Source organism: Lactuca virosa, chromosome 6, assembly GCF_052849685.1.
Source record: "Lactuca virosa cultivar CGN04683 chromosome 6, Lactuca_virosa_CGN04683_v6, whole genome shotgun sequence".
Taxonomy (NCBI): domain Eukaryota; kingdom Viridiplantae; phylum Streptophyta; class Magnoliopsida; order Asterales; family Asteraceae; genus Lactuca; species Lactuca virosa.
The window spans coordinates 141,942,167-141,961,583 of NC_136431.1; the positions used below are offsets into that span (position 1 = coordinate 141,942,167).

Below are 19,417 nucleotides of genomic sequence, written 5' to 3' on the forward strand. Positions count from 1 at the left end.
TATAAGCATATTAATCGTCTTCTACACTTATCAATGTTTGCAGTGATTTTCTGATACCCTCTGCCCCCCGCGGAGCGGGGGTTAGGAATCTAGTTCACATTAAAACTATAATCATTATATTTTTTTCTTTTATTTTAATATAGATTTTCTTTTTATAAAAGAAAAAATCTTATTTTTTTATTACTGTTTTTTATTTAATTAACTTTGTTTCTATGATTTAAAAATATTTTAATCTTTTTCAGGTTTAGTTTGAATACATTGTTTAATGTATATTTTTACATTTAGGATGATATTTGGTATTCTAAAATCACAAAATTTAGAATTCGACGCCGTCGGTATTTGTGCTAGTGCTGAACCGGTACCTATAAGGCGATAATAATAGTTCAGTTCGGCACCGTCAGCATATGTGCTAGTATAACTCGAAAAAGAAAATTTATTTAAATCAAATATTAGATAACTTATTAATAAAAACCAAGTATAACTTGTTTTACTTCAAAGAATATTTAAGTTAAAATAAAATATATAAAGCTTATCCGTACAACTATGCAATTTCATTGAATCGATAAATTATTATTTAATGATTGTGTTATTGAGGAACTATATTTTTGTTTATTAAGTCAAATAATCGATACATTTTAATTCAAGAGTACATAATATATATAATTATTTTTTCATTTTTTAATTGAGAATAAAAGTATACTAAATCTAAACAGTAAACTAGATAAATTGTACAAACGAACTTGAATAACAATTTTGCATATTGAACATATGTTTTTTTCTTTCCATTAATTAAGTTTTATTAGCCGTAATATTTTTTTGTATTGTCAAACAATTTTTGTTTTGTACACCATACTGAACATATGTTTTTTTGGCCGCATAACGCACAACGCAATTTTAATACCGTAACAATTAATATACGTAATTAATAAGGAGAAACTTTGCTTTTGTTCCGATTTTATATAGTCATTCGAATTTATAATGTCCGATTTATAAAATGTTGTTCGAAATTTATAATAATAATAACAATAATAATATTAATATTAAAATATAAAAATTATTTAAAACCGATTTTATATAGCCGTTCGAATTTATAATGTCGTCCGAATGTTAAAATTTTGTACGAAAATTTATAACAACAATAATAATAATAATAATAATAATATAAATTAAAAAGATTTAAAAACAACAAGAAAAAAACAAAATAAGAAAAAAACAAAAAAATAAACAACAGAAGACAAAATATCAAATCAGGATGGATGAGATTGAAAAATGAGAATACGCTTATAGAAAATCTCATTTATATATATATATATATATATATATATATATATATATATATAAATAAAGAAAGTATTTCTTACGGAAATAATGTTACTTTAACTTTCCATAAAAAAGTAAAAAAGTAATGAAGGACGTAGAATTAATAAATTGATAATAGGAATAACAGCTCCCATACCGATGTTCCCACTAATTTGTAAAAAACATGTCGACACACCTCTTGGATATTATTCATATCTTGGTAATAAATATTTTTAAAATGCGACTTGCTAAAACAGCCAAAAAATAAAGAATCCAAATGAAAACAGTAAATCCTCATCACATTCTTTTCAATCTCAATTCCGTTGGGCGATAATAAAATTGCATAGCTGTATGATCAGTTAAACAAAATGACCCATGCATCATAAAAAAATATAGTAAATTAATAAATGATGTATGTGGTTTTGGAGAAGTTTCAGGTTTGGTCTAAAGGTTTCTTTATTTGCAGTCATAGTCCCTCAATTGTTTTTATTGGATAATTTGGTCCTTTAGACAAATTCTAACCATAAATAGAGTAAATTAAAGAAATGATGTGTGTGCTTTGGTCATATTTTGTTGTTTTGATCCTTAAGTTTAAAAATTGATAGGTTGCATCCATGATGCTTCATATAAAAAGACTAATTTACCTTTCTTTTTTCGTTTTCATTTTCTTTTAGCAATTTATTATTATTATTATTATTATTATTATTTAACAATTTTATTTGTTCTTTATTTAAATAGAATTTGTATAGATTTCTTATAAAAATATTTTTATTTTTTTCAAATTAATTATATATATATATATATATATATATCATATTATTTTTTATTCTTACCTTTATTTATTTATCTTTGTTTTTGTGGTTTAAATTTTTTTTAATATTTTTAACGCCTTATTCGAATATACAATTTAATATTGTTTTTTTTTAACGTTTTGTCCCTTCACATTATATAACGTTTTTTTTATGTTTTGCTCGAATAAACAAATTAAAATAGAACAATAGATAACTATTAAACATTAGATATAATTATTTAATGTTGTTTTTTTTATGTATTTTTAGTTTACATCATTCGTTTATGTGTTTTACTTTTTTTTTTATTCAGCTTTAAGAAGTTTTATTGTTATTTTTTAAATGAATAATCTTAAATATTAGGATAAACAACTATCATACAATTTTAACCACTATCAAAATAAAAACTATTTCTTAAAAAAATAATCTAAAATAAAATCTACCCAACTCCGATAAGGCAATACGCCGGGAACCTACCCAAGTGCAACTTTCACCACAACGGCGCATGCCGTGAAATGCATTGCACCAACTGTAACAAAAAGGGGCACACCGCTCGATTTTGTAGAACTCCAGTCCAACAAAACGCGCAAGCTGCCAACGCCGGAGCAATTCGAACCTGCTATGGTTGTGGAGAAGCAGGACACTTCAAGCGTAACTACCCGAAAGCAAGAAACCCTAACTCTGGTGAAGTGGGTAGAGTACCGGCGATAGGTCATGAGGAAGCCGTCGCAGATCCAACTGTGGTCACCGGTACGTTTCTCCTCAACAATACATACGCATGCATTCTTTTCGATAGTAGCGCGGAGAAAAGCTTCGTGAGCCATCAATTTAAACGCTTACTTAAACAAAAACCACAAACACTAAAAGACACGTTCACCGTAGAAATGGCTAACGGAAAAACAGAGAACACTAACGACATTTACACCGGGTGTACACTCACCTTAAACAATCACTCTTTCCAAATCGACCTTATGCCGGTCACCATAAAAAGTTTTGATGTTATCATTGGCATGGATTGGTTATGCCCTCACCATGTTGAAATCCTATGTCACGAAAAGGTCGTTCGCCTTAATCTGCCAAATGGAGAAACCCTCGTCGTCTATGGCGACAAGCCTAGCTCGAACTTTCATATCATCTCTTCTGCCAAGACTCAAAAGTACCTCCGCAAGGAGTACCACGCCTTCTTAGCCCACGTCGTAGACCAGAAGCAAGAAATGAAAAACATCAAAGACATTCCGGAGGTCTGTAATTTCCCCGACGTATTCCCGGAAGACCTTCCAGGAGTGCCCCCTGCTCGACAAGTCGAATTCCGAATCGACCTAATTCCTGGAGCTACCCCTGTAGCCAAATCGCCATACCATTTAGCCCCAGCCGAAATGCAGGAATTGTCTAGTCAATTGAACGAACTGCTAAGCAAAGGTTTCATTAGGCCAAGCTTCTCACCTTGGGGAGCACCAGTCCTATTCGTCAAGAAAAAGGACGGATCGTTCCGTATGTGCATCGACTACCGTGAATTAAACAAACTTACCATTAAAAACCGATACCCTTTGCCTCGAATCGATGACCTCTTCGACCAGCTACAAGGAGCAAGTTTCTTCTCAAAGATTGACCTTAGATCAGGGTACCATCAACTACGAGTTCAAGAGGAGGATATTCCCAAGACAGCCTTCAGAACGCGCTATGGTCACTACGAGTTTGTAGTGATGCCCTTCGGCTTAACAAATACACCCGCGACATTTATGGACCTGATTAATCGGGTGTGTCGACCTTACTTAGACAAGTTCGTGATTGTGTTCATCGATGATATACTAGTCTACTCCCGAAGTAAGGAAGAACACAGCCAACATTTACGTCAAGTCCTGGAGACACTGAGGGCGGAGAAATTATACGCAAAATTCTCAAAGTGCGAATTCTGGATTCGAGAAGTGAATTTCCTCGGACATGTAGTCAGCAAGGAAGGAATACATGTGGACCCTTCAAAGATCAAGGCAATCAAAAGTTGGTCAGCACCAAGAACACCCACAGAAATCCGACAATTTTTAGGACTCGCCGGTTACTACCGAAGATTCATTCAAAACTTCTCCAAAATCGCAAAACCACTCACCGCCTTGACTCAAAAAGGGGTGACTTTCGTCTGGGGGGATAAGCAAGAGGCTGCATTCCAAACGCTGAAACGAACCCTATACAATGCTCCGATCTTGTCCCTACCAGATGGAACCGAGGACTTTGTGGTTTATTGCGATGCATTAAACCAAGGTCTAGGATGTGTGTTAATGCAACGAGGAAAATTCATTGCCTACGCCTCAAGACAGCTGAAGGCACATGAGGTAAACTACACGACGCACGATCTTGAACTGGGAGCAATAGTTTTCGCCCTAAAAATCTGGAGACAATACCTCTACGATACTAAGTGCACTATCTTCACCGATCACAAAATCCTTCAGCATATCCTCAATCAGAAAGAACTCAGCATGAGGCAGAGACGATGGGTGGAATTACTAAATGATTACGAATGTGAGATTCGTTATCACCCGGGAAAAGCTAACGTGGTTGCAGACGCTTTGAGCATAAAGGAATACTCAGGCCACCGAGTAAAGGCGTTAACCATGACCATCCATTCACACCTGTCCACACAAATCAAAGAGGCACAAGAAGAAGCCTTAAGACCCGAGAACGTGGCAGGTGAAGCGTTGAGAGGAATGGACAAAAATCTTGAAGTCAGGGATGACGGAGTTCGCTGTCTCATGAACCGAATCTGGACACCAAAATTTGGTGGATTCAGGGACGTTGTCATGAACGAAGCTCATAAAACTCGTTACTCTGTGCATCCCGGTTCAGACAAAATGTACTTAGACCTCAAGAAGCTGTATTGGTGGCCGAACATGAAAGCCGAAATAGCTACCTTTGTGGGCAAGTGCCTGACTTGCGCCAAAGTTAAGGTGGAGTATCAGAAGCCCTCAGGACTACTTCAACATCCAGAGATACCCGAGTGGAAGCGGGAGCGGATCACAATGGATTTCATTACCAAGTTACCTAAGACAACGGGTGGACTTGACACCATTTGGGTAGTCGTCGACAGATTAACCAAATCCGCACACTTCCTACCGATAAAGGAAACCGACAAAATGGAGAAACTGACAAGGATCTACATTAAAGAAGTCGTGCGACTTCACGGAGTACCGATATCCATTATCTCCGATAGAGATAGTCGGTTCACGTCACGGTTCTGGCAGTCACTGCAGAAAGCCATGGGAACTAGGCTGGACATGAGTACAGCCTACCACCCACAGACCGACGGGCAGAGTGAAAGGACCATTCAAACGTTAGAGGACATGCTAAGAGCTTGTATGATACACTTTGGTAAAGCTTGGGATGCTCATCTACCCCTTATCGAATTCTCATACAATAATAGTTATCACACTAGCATCAAAGTTGCTCCGTTCGAAGCCCTCTATGGCCGTAAGTGCAGATCACCCCTGTGCTGGGCTGAGGTGGGCGATACGCAACTAGCAAGAGGGCAAGTTCCTAACAGCGCACTCACTGGCCCGGAGATCATAAGGGAAACAACATAAAAGATTGTCCAAATTCGAGATCGAATGAAGGCTTCGCAAGACCAACAAAAGAGCTACGCGGATAAGAGACGAAAGCCCTTGGAGTTCCAAGTTGGGGATCGAGTACTACTAAAAGTATCACCTTGGAAGGGATTAATACGTTTTGGAAAACGTGGGAAATTAAATCCAAGGTATATCGGCCCATTCGAAATCCTCGCCAGGATTGGCCCGGTGGCATACAAGCTATGATTACCACAGGAACTCAACCACGTTCATCCTACCTTTCATGTGTCAAACTTAAAGAAATGTTTGTCTGATGAGACCCTTGTCATTCCTTTGGAAGAAATTGAGATCAATGAGAACCTCCACTTCGTAGAGGAACCTGTTAAAATCATGGATCGAGAGGTCAAGTCGACGAAACAAAGCCGCATTCCCATCGTAAAGGTCTGCTGGAACGCCAAGCGAGGACCCAAATTTACTTGGGAACGTGAGGACCAAATGAAGCTAAAGTATCCACATCTATTCCCCAACCCTTGAAGTCCCACTCAAAATGTAAATTTCGGGACACAATTCCTTCTAACGGGGGGATAATGTGACAACCGTCAAATTCAAGTCAAAGTCAACAAGTCAAACCGGTCGAACTTAACTAGTAATTCTATGTTAAAAGTTATTCTATGTATAAAAATGTGCATTTGTATGTCAAGAATTCAAGTGTCTCGGAGAATCTATGTGTTTAGCAACGTAAAAACCCTAAAAAGGGAGTTAAACGCATCAAAACACGACTATGGACCCTTTTGGGGACTTAAAACAATCATAAACGAAGAATAACGGGGTTCACGAACCTTGCATTGCAAGATTATACGATAATAATGGCTAAAATTAAATCTCTCCCAAATCTCTCCCAAATCTCTCTCAAAATCTCTCTCAACTTTTTATAGTCAACCGGGTCATCCCAACCCTTAACTTGGCCGAAAACCGCTTGAATCGGGGAGTTATACTGAAAAACAGCTAATTAGGGCCGAAACCCTTCTTAAGGAGCGAAGCTTCTGATGACCGAACTACTCAGGACCGAAGGTCCCCTTTAGGACCGAACTGCATAGAACCGAACTTCACCTGGACCGAAGTCAGCAGGACCAAAGCTCAAGTACACCCGAAATGAACCGAGCCCTCGGTCCATTTTGGTTCCCTCTCACCCTTCGGACCCGAGACCCAGCCTTCGGACCCGAGCCTTCCCTTCGGTTCCTCCTTTTCCTTTCTCTCGGTCCTCATCTCCTAAGGACCGAACCTCGCAGGTTCGCTCCTAATTCCCGGTTTTCGACAACTTTCGCCTGTTAAGCCCATTTTTTACGTTTTTGACGGGGAGTTTTCACCAAATTCATATTTTTATCATTTTAAACTCCCTAAACTCATATTTTATTTATTTCTCAAGGATTTATTAATTATAAATCATTATTTTACATTAAGAAGAATATCCTACACCACAAGTGGGTCAAGTGTGCCCACTTGTCTCCATGTGTCATCCTCTCATTAGCCCAATCTTATCCACATCACACAAACCAAGGTAAACATCATTTCAACTTGCAAATTGCTCCAGCAACCTTCACTATATAAAGAAATCCCTGGAGGATTTCTTGGTTTACCTTGATCATTCCAAACTTACACACTTCTTAATCCCTCAAGAAAGCCTCTCTTCCTCTCTACTTCCCACCACTCTGTGAAAGTGTTTTTTGGTAAGTATTTCATCTAAACTCAAGTGTTATTCCATATTTTCCTAACACTCTTGGATCATCTACACATATTTTAACACCAAAGAATCGTCCTTAGGATCATCCAAGCTTTCACGTGTTCATCAAGTGTTCTTGACTTGATACTCCTCGTCTTCGACCTTCCACTCTTCAAGAAATCACTCAAGGTGAGTTCATACCCCTAAATTTTCCAGTTTTCTTTAGTTTTCAGGAGGGGGGGGGGGAATACAAGTTACAAGTTAAAACACCAAAACATATTTAAAACTTAACTTGACAGCTTACAACAGAAAAGTTATGACCTGTTCACGAACTGTTTTACCCAACTTAAACTTAATATTTTTCAAAACTGTTTAATATGCAAACATTTCAGGTTTATACCTTTAAAATGACTACTTACACAACTCCATACGAGTTTTCTACAATTTATGGTGATTTTTACAAAACTGCCTGTCACAGCAGCAACAAAATCGGACCAAGCTGTGAAGATGAACATTTTCACACTGGTTTGAGACCACCAAAAATTATAGGAAAATTTATGAATACAGTAGACTCTTTTTCCAAACTCTCAGAGTTTACGGATTCAGTTTGCGACTTACGATGATTTTTCTATAAATACTCTAAAAAACAGTGACAGTTAAGGGTAAAACTGTCAAAACTGGTTTAAGAGTTATTTTCACCTTGTAACATGCTGAGCAAGGTGTGTAAGACTTATACTTAGTATTTTCAATGTCATTTTATTGAAATACAAATTCATACATAACAAGGTTTCATTAAACATAAAACACTCTTGATAAACTATAATAGGTATAGTTTGAACACTTCGCTTAACAAAGAAACACTAACACAATCGATTTACAAAACGGGTATTTTCTTACAAATTATGTGAACTTGTTAATGAATAAATTTGTGAGTCATTCACCTTCAGGATACTCTTAAGTACCACAGAAAAGTCCTGTAGTTATAATCAGAATCTCTTGGAGGGAGAGCGTGATAGTTGTGTATAGATTTATATTGGGTCTGACAAACCCGCACCTAAGCTGATTGCAACAGCTAGACCGGCAGGTCTAGGGTGACAAATGTCATAACATTCAGACGCCTGAAGAACGTCGAGTACGAGGCCTTCGAGTTTTAGCATGGTTATAACAACTCACATGGGGAATTAACAAAACACAGTTCACGGGAATTTAAGGAGTTTTATTTAAATATAAAACCACACACATAATTATGACGATTTACTTACATATACTAAGTCTTGGTTCAGATAAGACTACAACAAACCTTTTAGAAAATATGGGATTTTCTGGAAACAGACTTGTAACAAACTTTAAGGAACAACATTCATCTTTCATTCATAAAACTGTTTATGAACTCACCAGCTTTATGCTGATACTCTTTCAAAAACAACTTGTATTCTCAGGTATTCAGTAATACAGGTAACCACAAGATTTTTGAAGGCAAGACGCTAAGGCGCAAATTTCTTTTGAACTATTTTGATATCATATGTAATTTATTTGGAAACATGTATTTTTGCAACGATGTAACCTTTTAAATTATATTTATGATGGTTGTGTTTACTTTCTTCACTATGGTTATGATACTGAGCATGACGTCCTCCGCCCTCATACGTTTCCGCCGTTCCGGTTTAGGGGTGTAACAACAGCTCCCTCTTTACATTCGATATCATTACTGAACACTGCCATAGTTAATGCTTCACCACCCCATAAAAGCCCAACTCATCAACTATTACCTTCCTTATTAATTTAAAATCCCTACCATCACACCTTCACATCTATACATACCTCCTTATGCCTCTCTACAAGAAAAGCTAGATTTGAACCCGGTTTTAGATAATTAATTTTAAAAAATAAAAATAATTTTATAAGAAATCTATACAAATTCTATTAAAATAAAGAACAAATAAAATTATATATATATATATATATATATATATATACTAATTTATAATGTATACATAATAAGAAGTTTAAAAGTTTTAAGACCAAAGTCTAAGTTTTAAGACCAAAGTCTTAAACTAAGGAGCTTAAATCTTAACCTTTTTATTTCATGTCTAATACATCTAATGGTATAAAATGGTGATCAATGTCACTTAAAAATAACCAATCACAAACAAGTTAAAAGAAATACAAATTTCCATACAATATAAAAATGGGACGCCACCTCCTTGAGTCCTAGACACTCCACCTCCATATTGTCCTCCCAAATACTCTTCCACCGTCACAGCTCCCTCTTTACATTCGATATCATTACTGAACACCGCCATAACTAATGCTTCACCACCCCATAAAAGCCCCACTCATCAACTATTACCTTCGTTATTAATTTAAAATCCCTACCATCGCACCTTCACATCTATACATTCCTCCTTATGCCTCTCTACAAGAAAAGCTAGATTTGAACCTGGTAAGTCATTGTCGTTTACACCACCGTCAAATCACTCACTGTCGTTATCAGCAACGTCGTTGTCACCGCTATCGGTTTTCCACCATCACCGACTTACTTTTTCGGTGTAAGAATATTTGAGTCATCTGTATAGATTTTAATATATGAGTTGTTGATTGTTGTATGTAGATCTGATTGTTTGTATGGGTATATGGGTTTGTAGATTTGTGTCTGCATAGGTTGGTATGTGTGGATCTTGCATGTTAGAAGCTTAACCTTGATCTACCCTTTCGGCATCTATGTAATTGGATATTGTACGTAAACTATGATAAATATTTGTTTTATTAGTCCTTCTCGGTTGTATATGAATCTATACAACATGGTTATAGATCTTTAACTTGCTTAGCTATAGATGGTGTTGGACGTGGTTTTATTTATATGATATGCAATATTATTTTATTTTTCTATTTTCTAATAGAAGATGATTAACATTGTGTTAGGGATTAATTATAAAAGAGGCAAAGAATATGACAACGAGAGAGTAGGGCTACTCATTAACTCAATCTGTTTATCATTGGTTTTTTTATTAAATACGAATCAAGTAAAATATATGTTACGATCAAAATTATATATAATAGGAAGCTATATTTATTTTACATGGAATTAACGAAATAAACAATAAATATACATGGAATAATAAAATTACATTATTGAGATTGTTACTTACAAATCTATTACAAAGTTTCAGTTTACATTTTTACAATTTAAAATTTTAATCTGTGTACTTTAAACAAATTAAGTAAAATAAAAAAAATATTAGTTTATGTTTCGAAATGTACATAAATTTTGAATAAAAAAACATTAAAGTATTTAAATCGGTAAGTTGTTAAATGATAGGAAGCTTGAGAGGTTGTTTATATATTATATATTTATAATAAAATATTATATAATTTTAAAGTAGGTTTATTTATGAAATAAAATGGACAACAAATGTTCTGTAAACTTAAAAATAACTGTCATATTTTTTGAAAATAGAACCTAATCTGTCAGAAAAGTATTATAGGGTAAAGAGTGTTATTTTTTTTTTGAAAAAGGGTTCTTTTTGAAAAAGGAAGTAATTCTACACTACTATTTTTATACATACACAACCATTCATGTTTTATGTACAATACAATACTTTAATACACAAATTGTTATGTATGAAAAAAAATTATTGTGTACGAATCATACTTTTACGAAATTTTGATAAACAACAAACTATATCATTAAAAGATTTCTTTAACAGAAAACACAATTAAATAAGTTTGCTAAGAATGAATGTTATTTTTTCTAACTAAAATAAAAATCAATATTTCAAATATATTTTAAACAAAACTAATATTTTTTTTAAGAAAATGAAACACGACATGGTATAAATAAAAAAGTATTGTTGGAATTTTATATTTTTTTTACCCTTTATGAAAAATTAAAATTTTAATATATAGCATATGCATTTCTAAATTTTTATTATTGATATTACAGTATAATAAAACATATTTAAAAATGTTTATTATATAAATTAATAATAAAAAGTAACGAAATAAAATAATAAAATGTAAACGAAGTTATCTAAAACATACTAAAGTTAAAATGTAAATACGAGGAATGATTATAATTTTCTATTTTCAATGATGAAAAAACAAAACAAGAATAAATGAAAACAGTATAAACACCGTATTAACAAAAATTTAACGCAACAAAAATAATATAACATTTTTATATTTATAAAAAGTAGATAAGTTGATTTTTATTGTTGATGGTTTTTAGAAAAAAAAATGTGACATTTCAACACTAATTTATATATATATATATATATATATATATATATATATATATATATATATATATATATATATATATATATATTTAAATGTAGAAAGGTTTTATTCAACGATATCAATGAGTTATCCTCAAATCGAAAAATAAATTAATTGAAACTTGGTTTCAAATCAATCGTAAACCCAAACTTAAATTTAATATGTTTTTTTTAATTTAATAATTATAGTTACATATTAATGTTGTTTAAAATATAATATAAAAATATTCTAAAAATATATTTTTTAGTACGAATCTTCTACTTAAACCAGATGAATATTTATATAATATTAAATTGATATAACAAGGAAATAACACTAAGAATTATAAAATTGATATAACTAGAATTATTAAGTTGATATAACAAGGTTTTATTCCATAACAATTCATTTTCACAGTTAATTAAGACTAGCCTCTCAATGAAAGACAACAAAATTGCTTGAGAATATATGATTTTAGTATTTAAAAATCTATTCAAGTTCATCTCGGGAGTATCAACATATGTATAGATCAATTCAAGACTAATCATATGTATAGATCAATTCAACATATGTATAGATCAATTCTAGAAATTATGAATTGAAATGAAACCAAGTGACTGCCATAAGGAAACTAATCATTGTATGAAAATTATCTACTGAAAGGAACCATCTGATGTCGCCGCATCGCGCGGGTATCCCACTAGTATATATATATATATATATATATATATATATATATATATATATATATATATATATATATATATATATATATATATGTACAAGGGTTATATGCATTATGTCTTAAATTTAAGATTCGAGTTTAAGAGGTACAACCATAAAATGCACGAATCAAAAAGTAAAGTGGAAGAATGGGACATCAATGGTTCCAAATACATGTCACATGTATCGCTCTCTACAATCCAAGGGTTCCAAATACATTTCACATAGATCGAACATCTCTCAACTGACTTTTAAAAGTAATGATTTGCTCAACCGTTTCCTCTTTCATAGAAACTTTCTCTCTCAGTTAGTTTTAGGGTTTGGCCTCTGGAACTGCTAAGCCATCGTACCACCACCATTGCAACTGCTACACCACTCTCAAATGTTAGACCCATAATCACTACAACTACCATCAATATAACCAGACACACTCCTCCCTTCTTCTTTCCAAAACATCTTCATTCGTCATCTACCTCCACACACACCCAGTTTTGCAGTCTCTAGTACCGCAACCTTGCACCAACATCCACTCCTCTATTTCTCACCATTTTGTCTTTCTATCTTTCTCCAGAATCGTTATTGTAAGTTTTTATTTTTTTCGATTTGGTTTGTGTGGATCTAAATCTAACCCAGATCTGTGTCGATTTGAATTGGTTCTACACTTGAAGAATTTCGATGGGTGGGACATACTCATGTGGTTGTGTGGTTTATAAGGCTTTTTGTATAAATGTGTATCTTTAGTTTAAAAAATTTTATTACAAGAAAAATCCTAAATAGCTACGAAAACTTGCTACGGAATTGAAATTCATAGCTATTCTATTACGAAATGTGCTACAAAATGACTTTTCGTAGCTATTTTGCTATGGAAATGGCTACGAAGTTACATTCCGTAGCTAAACTAGGAATAACTACAAAAAGTTACTACGTAATCAAAATCTGTAGATATTATACTACGGAATATGCTACAAAATGGTTGGCCGTAACTATTTTTCTACGGAAATAGCTACGGGGTTGCATTTCCGTAGCTAAATCTTGAATTGTTGCTACAAAATCAAAATTTGTAGCTATTTTACTATGAAATATACTACATGGTTGTTGGTTGTAGCTAGTTTGCTACGGAACTTGTTACGTAATCCATTTTCGTAGTTAGTTGGCTACAAAATCAGTTACGGAATAAAAATACATAGCTAGTTTGTTACATAATAGAAATTCGTAGCTACTTTGTTACGAAAATTTGCTACACAATAAAAATCTATAGCTAATCTACAACAGAACTTGTAACGGAAAGGTTAACAGTTGTTATTTGTGTATCTAAGTTGTTTTTGAAATTTCAAAATAACTACGGAATCTAAATCCGTAGCTATGTGGCTACGGAATATTTCGTAGTCAATTAGTTACGGAATATATTTTTGTAGTAAAATACAAAAAAATATTTTACCAAAAAAAATAAATTACTGTTTTTAATTATGTTATGATTTTTAATCATAATTTAATTATGATTAATAAAATTCTTTACATATTATTATAATTTTTTATTTATTCTTATTTAAACATATAATTAAAACACACTGTCCTTATGAACACTGTCATTACATATAATTAAAACACACTCTCCTTATGAGCAGTGTCATTATTATATATATATTAAAGTTGTGGAAGAAAGGAATAGTAAAGTTGGCATATTTTGTCCAGGTTTGGTCCCTTCATTTACATATCCGGTCCCTATACTTCTTTAATTAATTTATTCATGTCCTTTTGTTTGTGTTCCATTCAACTTCCCATTTTTTTGGCAGAATTGGTCCCTGTATTATTGTTGGAAGTTAGGAATACTAAATTTGGATTTTTTTGGCAACTTTACTCATTATTCTTTACCCATTTTGACACTTTTGGTCCTTGCAATCAATATTTTTACATTTTTTGGAACCTTTTAATATTTAAAGTTTGACCACAAAACTTTAACGGTTTGACAACTTTGATCCCTTTTCTAAAAAGTTGCTAATTCCTACCCCTTTAATTCTTTAGCCATTTTCACACTTCTGGTCCTTGCAGTCAAAACTTTTACATTTTTTGTCCGGGGCAAAGCCCGGACTTTTCATCCTTGCACTTTTTATGTCTGTCATATTTATCAATTCGGAAACAACATTGAAAGCTTCTGGCCCCCGCGTAGCAGAGGTAACCTTTCTAGTTAGTAAAAAAAATTGATTTCTTTTTATCTAAAACCGTTGTGCTTTTTTTACTCCCTTTTGTTGCCCTGCATAAGTGAACCCTTTTTGATACTATAAGTGGTATGCCACATTTGCCCCCTATCATTCACAAATCAGAAATTAACTTGTATAAGAAAATTATCATTTTAACCTCACAGCTTCTGGTGCAAATGGTGCTATTATATATATATATATATATATATATATATATATATATATATATATATATATATATATATATATATATATATATATATATATTCACAAGAGGGTTGGTGAACAGGAAGGTTTTTAGATTTAGATTTATGCCACAAATTTCTCTGGGTTTTAAAAATTTGCCACAACAATTTTTTAATGTTACACTTGCCTCCCTTATTATCTTCCACCGCCTTGCCTCACCAATCATATACAAATGCAAGAAACCCCTTCTCCAACCTTCTTCTACCTTCCTTCTGATTTATTTCTCCGTCTTTGTTTTCTCCATTTCGACCTCCTGCCTCCCAGTCAAGTGAATATACCGGATAGAGATACCGAGCGACAGAAACAACGGGAGTGAGAGATGAGACTGTGGCGGATTTTTCCGGAAAGGGTAGCAATTCCGGCGAACATCTGTTGTTCTATGCTTCTGTCGACTTTACATAAAGCTGCGATTTTGGTGTGTATTCCTGCCATACATCGTGTAGGTAAGTTTCTAGCCTCATGCATGTTTTTTTTTGGGTTCGATTCTACTCATGGCCTCCACCGGCAACAATGGTTGCCGGATTCTGCCACCACACCATCACCGCCCAAAGGGTGACTGTAATTGGGTTGTTGTTTAGCCATGAGGTTTTCTACTCTGTCTTGACGGGGTTCAATTGCAAGTCTACACCTAAATCATGACTATGTGATTTTAATCACTTGGTTTTCTATCTAAAATTAAGTCATTATCTCTAAACTAGCAAAATCCTAATTTCCATTCAAAGAATCTAATAACCGAAAGTCCTTTGCAAAAACTGAGATTTTATTTTTGAAAGAAGGGGAACATGAACATCACCTGGAAATTTAACATTGTCATTCAGGTTCAAAAAGATTCAAATGTAAAAAATCGTTTTTGTGAATTGGAAAATTTAGAGGAATTAAAGAAGTACATGTTGGACTCTGTACTATCCTAATTGAAAAAAAAAGTAATTTACATTATAATCACCTGAAGAAACTGATTATTATAATTTGATTTATGATTATTGTAATAAAATTGTGTAGCAACAGGTGAAACTAAATGGTAAAAATCTGCCTTCATAGTTACATGTCTACAGAGCAACAAGAGGCCTGAAGCTTCGAGAATAGCGGATGAAGCAAGGACAACGTGACACAGAAGGATGACGAGAGCGAACGGGATAAGAACATCATGTTGCGACCATGTTTAGATTGGTTTCCTTCATCCTCTTATTAAGTGTGTATGCTTGTCTTATTAGACTTGATTGTGTGCAAAATCTAATGGCTTAAACTCTTTGTCTAAAGCCTTAAAGCATATGGTCAATTTGACAGTTTTAATATGGTTCATATCCTTACATTTTATTCATCTCGACTTCAAGGTCTAATGGTAAGTACCATTGTAGAGAGGTAAATGGGTTGGAAGTTAAACTTTTATTTTATTTATATGCTTTTTTTATGTTGGACTTTATTTTCAACATCATGATCTTATGCCATTTAAAAATTCGATTTGTGCAGGTTAAGCATCCTACTTGGCATGCAAAATTTCCATTTCCCCCCTACAGACACTTTTTGGAGTTAACTCTTACTATTTACATTGCTTGTAAGTAACGTTTTGATTTAATTGGATGAAATAACTGCACAAAGAGGTTAATATTTCTTACAACCTTCTGGAATTAGATGAAGAAAGTAAGTTTCAAATCTCTCCCATCATTTTCTTTTTCTTCCTAACCTTTCTCTCTTAATTGCAATAAAACACTTAAATATTGTCAATTGAAAAGAATAATGTCGACAAGATAATACACATCTGACATGATTTTGTTTAATTGCATTTACAACAAAAGAAAATTATTTAAATACAAATATAACTTAAAAAGTTAGTTAATCTTAGCTATTAAATTCCATTCCATTTTGTAGGTAACCTCGTCTTATACAATCTTGAAAACCACACTCTTGGATGGACCGAATTAATTGTGAGTTTTGATTTTCTTTTGGGCAAATTGCATACAATAGCAACATACTTGCATCTTTATAATAAATTACATATTTGCAATCATCGGTAAAAGAAATTATAAAGCACTTAGTCTTAAAAAAATGATCGTTGCCTTTAATAACCCTTTTAACCGCTTCATTGGCAACATAGATGTGGTAAAGGGTAAAACTGGTAATTGGTGGTAATCTTTTTTGACACAGGGACCTTTCATGCATGCTTGTGCTGTTTTTTTTTTCCACGTAAAAGCAGTTGTAGCATGAACACGAGATTTGGAATTGTAGTCAGATATGGATAGAAATTTGGACCAAAATACCCCTACTGTAGCATTAAATGCAAGAAATTTTTATTTCTTATTTTAAGCTTTACACTTTCAATTTTTTTTTTCTGATTAACACATTGTGCTTTGAAAAATCATTTCAGTTATATATATATATATATATATATATATATATATATATATATATATCTTATTAGGACATTATACTTTGAAAAATGTACCCACTTATAGCATTGTACTTTCAATATTTTGTTCTTTGAAAAATGTACCCATTTACACATTCAACATTGCGATAAGTAGGTTGAATTTTCAAAGTACAATGTTATAATAACACAAAAAAAGTAGGATGCTATAGTGAACAATAATTGAAAGAATGTTGCTATTTTTTCCCAATGATATCAAAATCAGCGCCAACGGCGCCATTGACTTCCTTCTAGTTATACATTATAGAGCAGAACCCGAGAGTTGTAGCATAGTGGATACACATAATCTCTTCTTACAGTGGGGCCAGTATCTTGATGGGACCACTGATATAACACGAAAAGTTCATTTTTGTCAACCTTCTCAAAGACAAAAAGAATGCTTCACCCGAATTCTCCAGGTGCTCAATTTAGGGTTGTGCTATAAGTACCCCCTTAACCATTTTTACCCCCCTTAAAATTAATCAAATCAAAATTTTGACATTTGATTTGACATTATTTTTTTTTCTTTTTTTGTCTTTTGTTGTTTATTTTGTTTTCCAATTTTGTTTTTTTAATTCTTTTTTAATTATTATTATTATTATTATTATTATTATTATTATTATTATTATAAATTTTGCATAAAATTTTAACATTCGGATGACATTATAAATTCGAGTGGCTATATTAATATTAAAATGCTTTCAATCCGCATATCGCACCACACAATTGTAATACTGTACCAATTAATATCCATAATTAATAGGGACAAACTTTGAATTGTTCCGATTTTATATAGTCGTTCAAATTTATAATGTTCGATTTATAAAATGTTATTCGCAATTTTTAATAATAATAACAATAAAAATAATAATATTAAAAAATAAAAAAATATATTTAAAAACCGATTTTACATAGCCGTTGGAATTTATAATGTCGTCCGAATGTTAAAATTTTGTGCGGAATTTATAACAATAAAAATAATAATATTTAATATAATAATAATAATAAGGTTAATATTAATAATAATAATAATAATAAATTAAAAAAGAATTAAAAACAACAAAAAAACAAAATAGGAAAAAGACAAAAAAAAAAAAAACAACAACAACAAAAACAAAAAATCAAATCAGAATGTGGGGTCCTTATAGAAAACCCCAATTTTTATTAAAGTTCTTTTAATAGTTTTGATTTAGTCATTTATATAAAATATAAAAAATTTCAGGGTCATATATCTCTTTTAAGGCTGAAAGGAGTCGGCCGCTAAAAACGCTCGCTAAGCATGCTACACACCGCCCCTAGCGCACGCTATGAAGCTCGCTACCGGTGAGTCGCTAGGAGTATAGCGAGAGGAGAAAGAGAATTTGGCTTGCAGTGATTGGTGATCCCATTTCACATTTGGCAAATTCATAAAAAAATCCCTCCGTTCTTGGCAAATGAGAGGTGTCGAAGCTTCAATTTTTGTTGCTAAAACTTGTTGCGTTAAAACTTGCTGCGTTTAAACCTGCTGTGTTTAAACCCGATATTGGATTGGGGAAGAGAATTAGCGAAGAATATAAAGAATTTACATATTTGGTCCCCAAAGTTTCGGTAGTTTAGTATTTTTTGTTCAAATACAAAATCCAGTATGTTTTAAATTAGTGTAACATTTTTTATTTAAATATTAAGTGTTTGTATTTAAAAAAATAGAATTTTTGTAATATTAAATGTTTGTGTATTAAAAAAATATAATTAATTAAATTTGAAAAAGAAAAAAAATGAAATGCTAGGAGTGTTAACACTCCCTATGAAATGCTAAGAATTAGGTTTTAAGACAAAAAAATGATGTGGCACTAACAAAAGTGACATGGCAAGGTATTAAGAGTGTTACCACTTCCTCTGGCCTAATAGTTTTTTTTACTCCCTTTTGCTGCCCCACACAAGTAAAAAAATCAACTTACTGTTCATGGCTTTCTCCACTGCTCCATTTTACGAACCCTTTTTGTAGATTGCCTTGTGCCGGAGACAGTGGTCCGTCCAGTTAGGGGTATAAACGAGCCGAGCCGAGCCCGAGGCTGACCAAGCTTGAGGTCGGCTCGTTTAATTTTGAGGAAGCTCGAGCTCGAGCATTAAAATGAAGCTCGAGCTCGGCTCGTGATCAATTTAGTGGGCTCGCGAGCCTAATCGAGCCTAAACGAGCCCCTCTCTCTATATATATATATATATATATATATATATATATATATATATATATA

General features: G+C 32.9%; 1 long non-coding RNA gene across 5 annotated transcripts; it reads left to right on the forward strand.

Moving 5' to 3' along the window:
* The first annotated feature begins 14,963 nt into the window (after positions 1-14,963).
* Positions 14,964-19,264, forward strand: LOC145121234 (uncharacterized). Of its 5 annotated transcripts, XR_013714551.1 has the most exons (6): positions 14,964-15,228; positions 15,785-16,144; positions 16,253-16,423; positions 16,652-16,707; positions 17,442-17,605; positions 18,409-19,264. It is a non-coding gene; the product is annotated as an uncharacterized LOC145121234 (long non-coding RNA). The 5 variants fall into 5 exon arrangements; XR_013714549.1 differs by having other exon boundaries at positions 15,785-16,423; positions 17,455-17,605; positions 18,409-19,262; XR_013714550.1 differs by having other exon boundaries at positions 15,791-16,423; positions 18,409-19,262.
* The last annotated feature ends 153 nt before the right edge of the window (positions 19,265-19,417 follow it).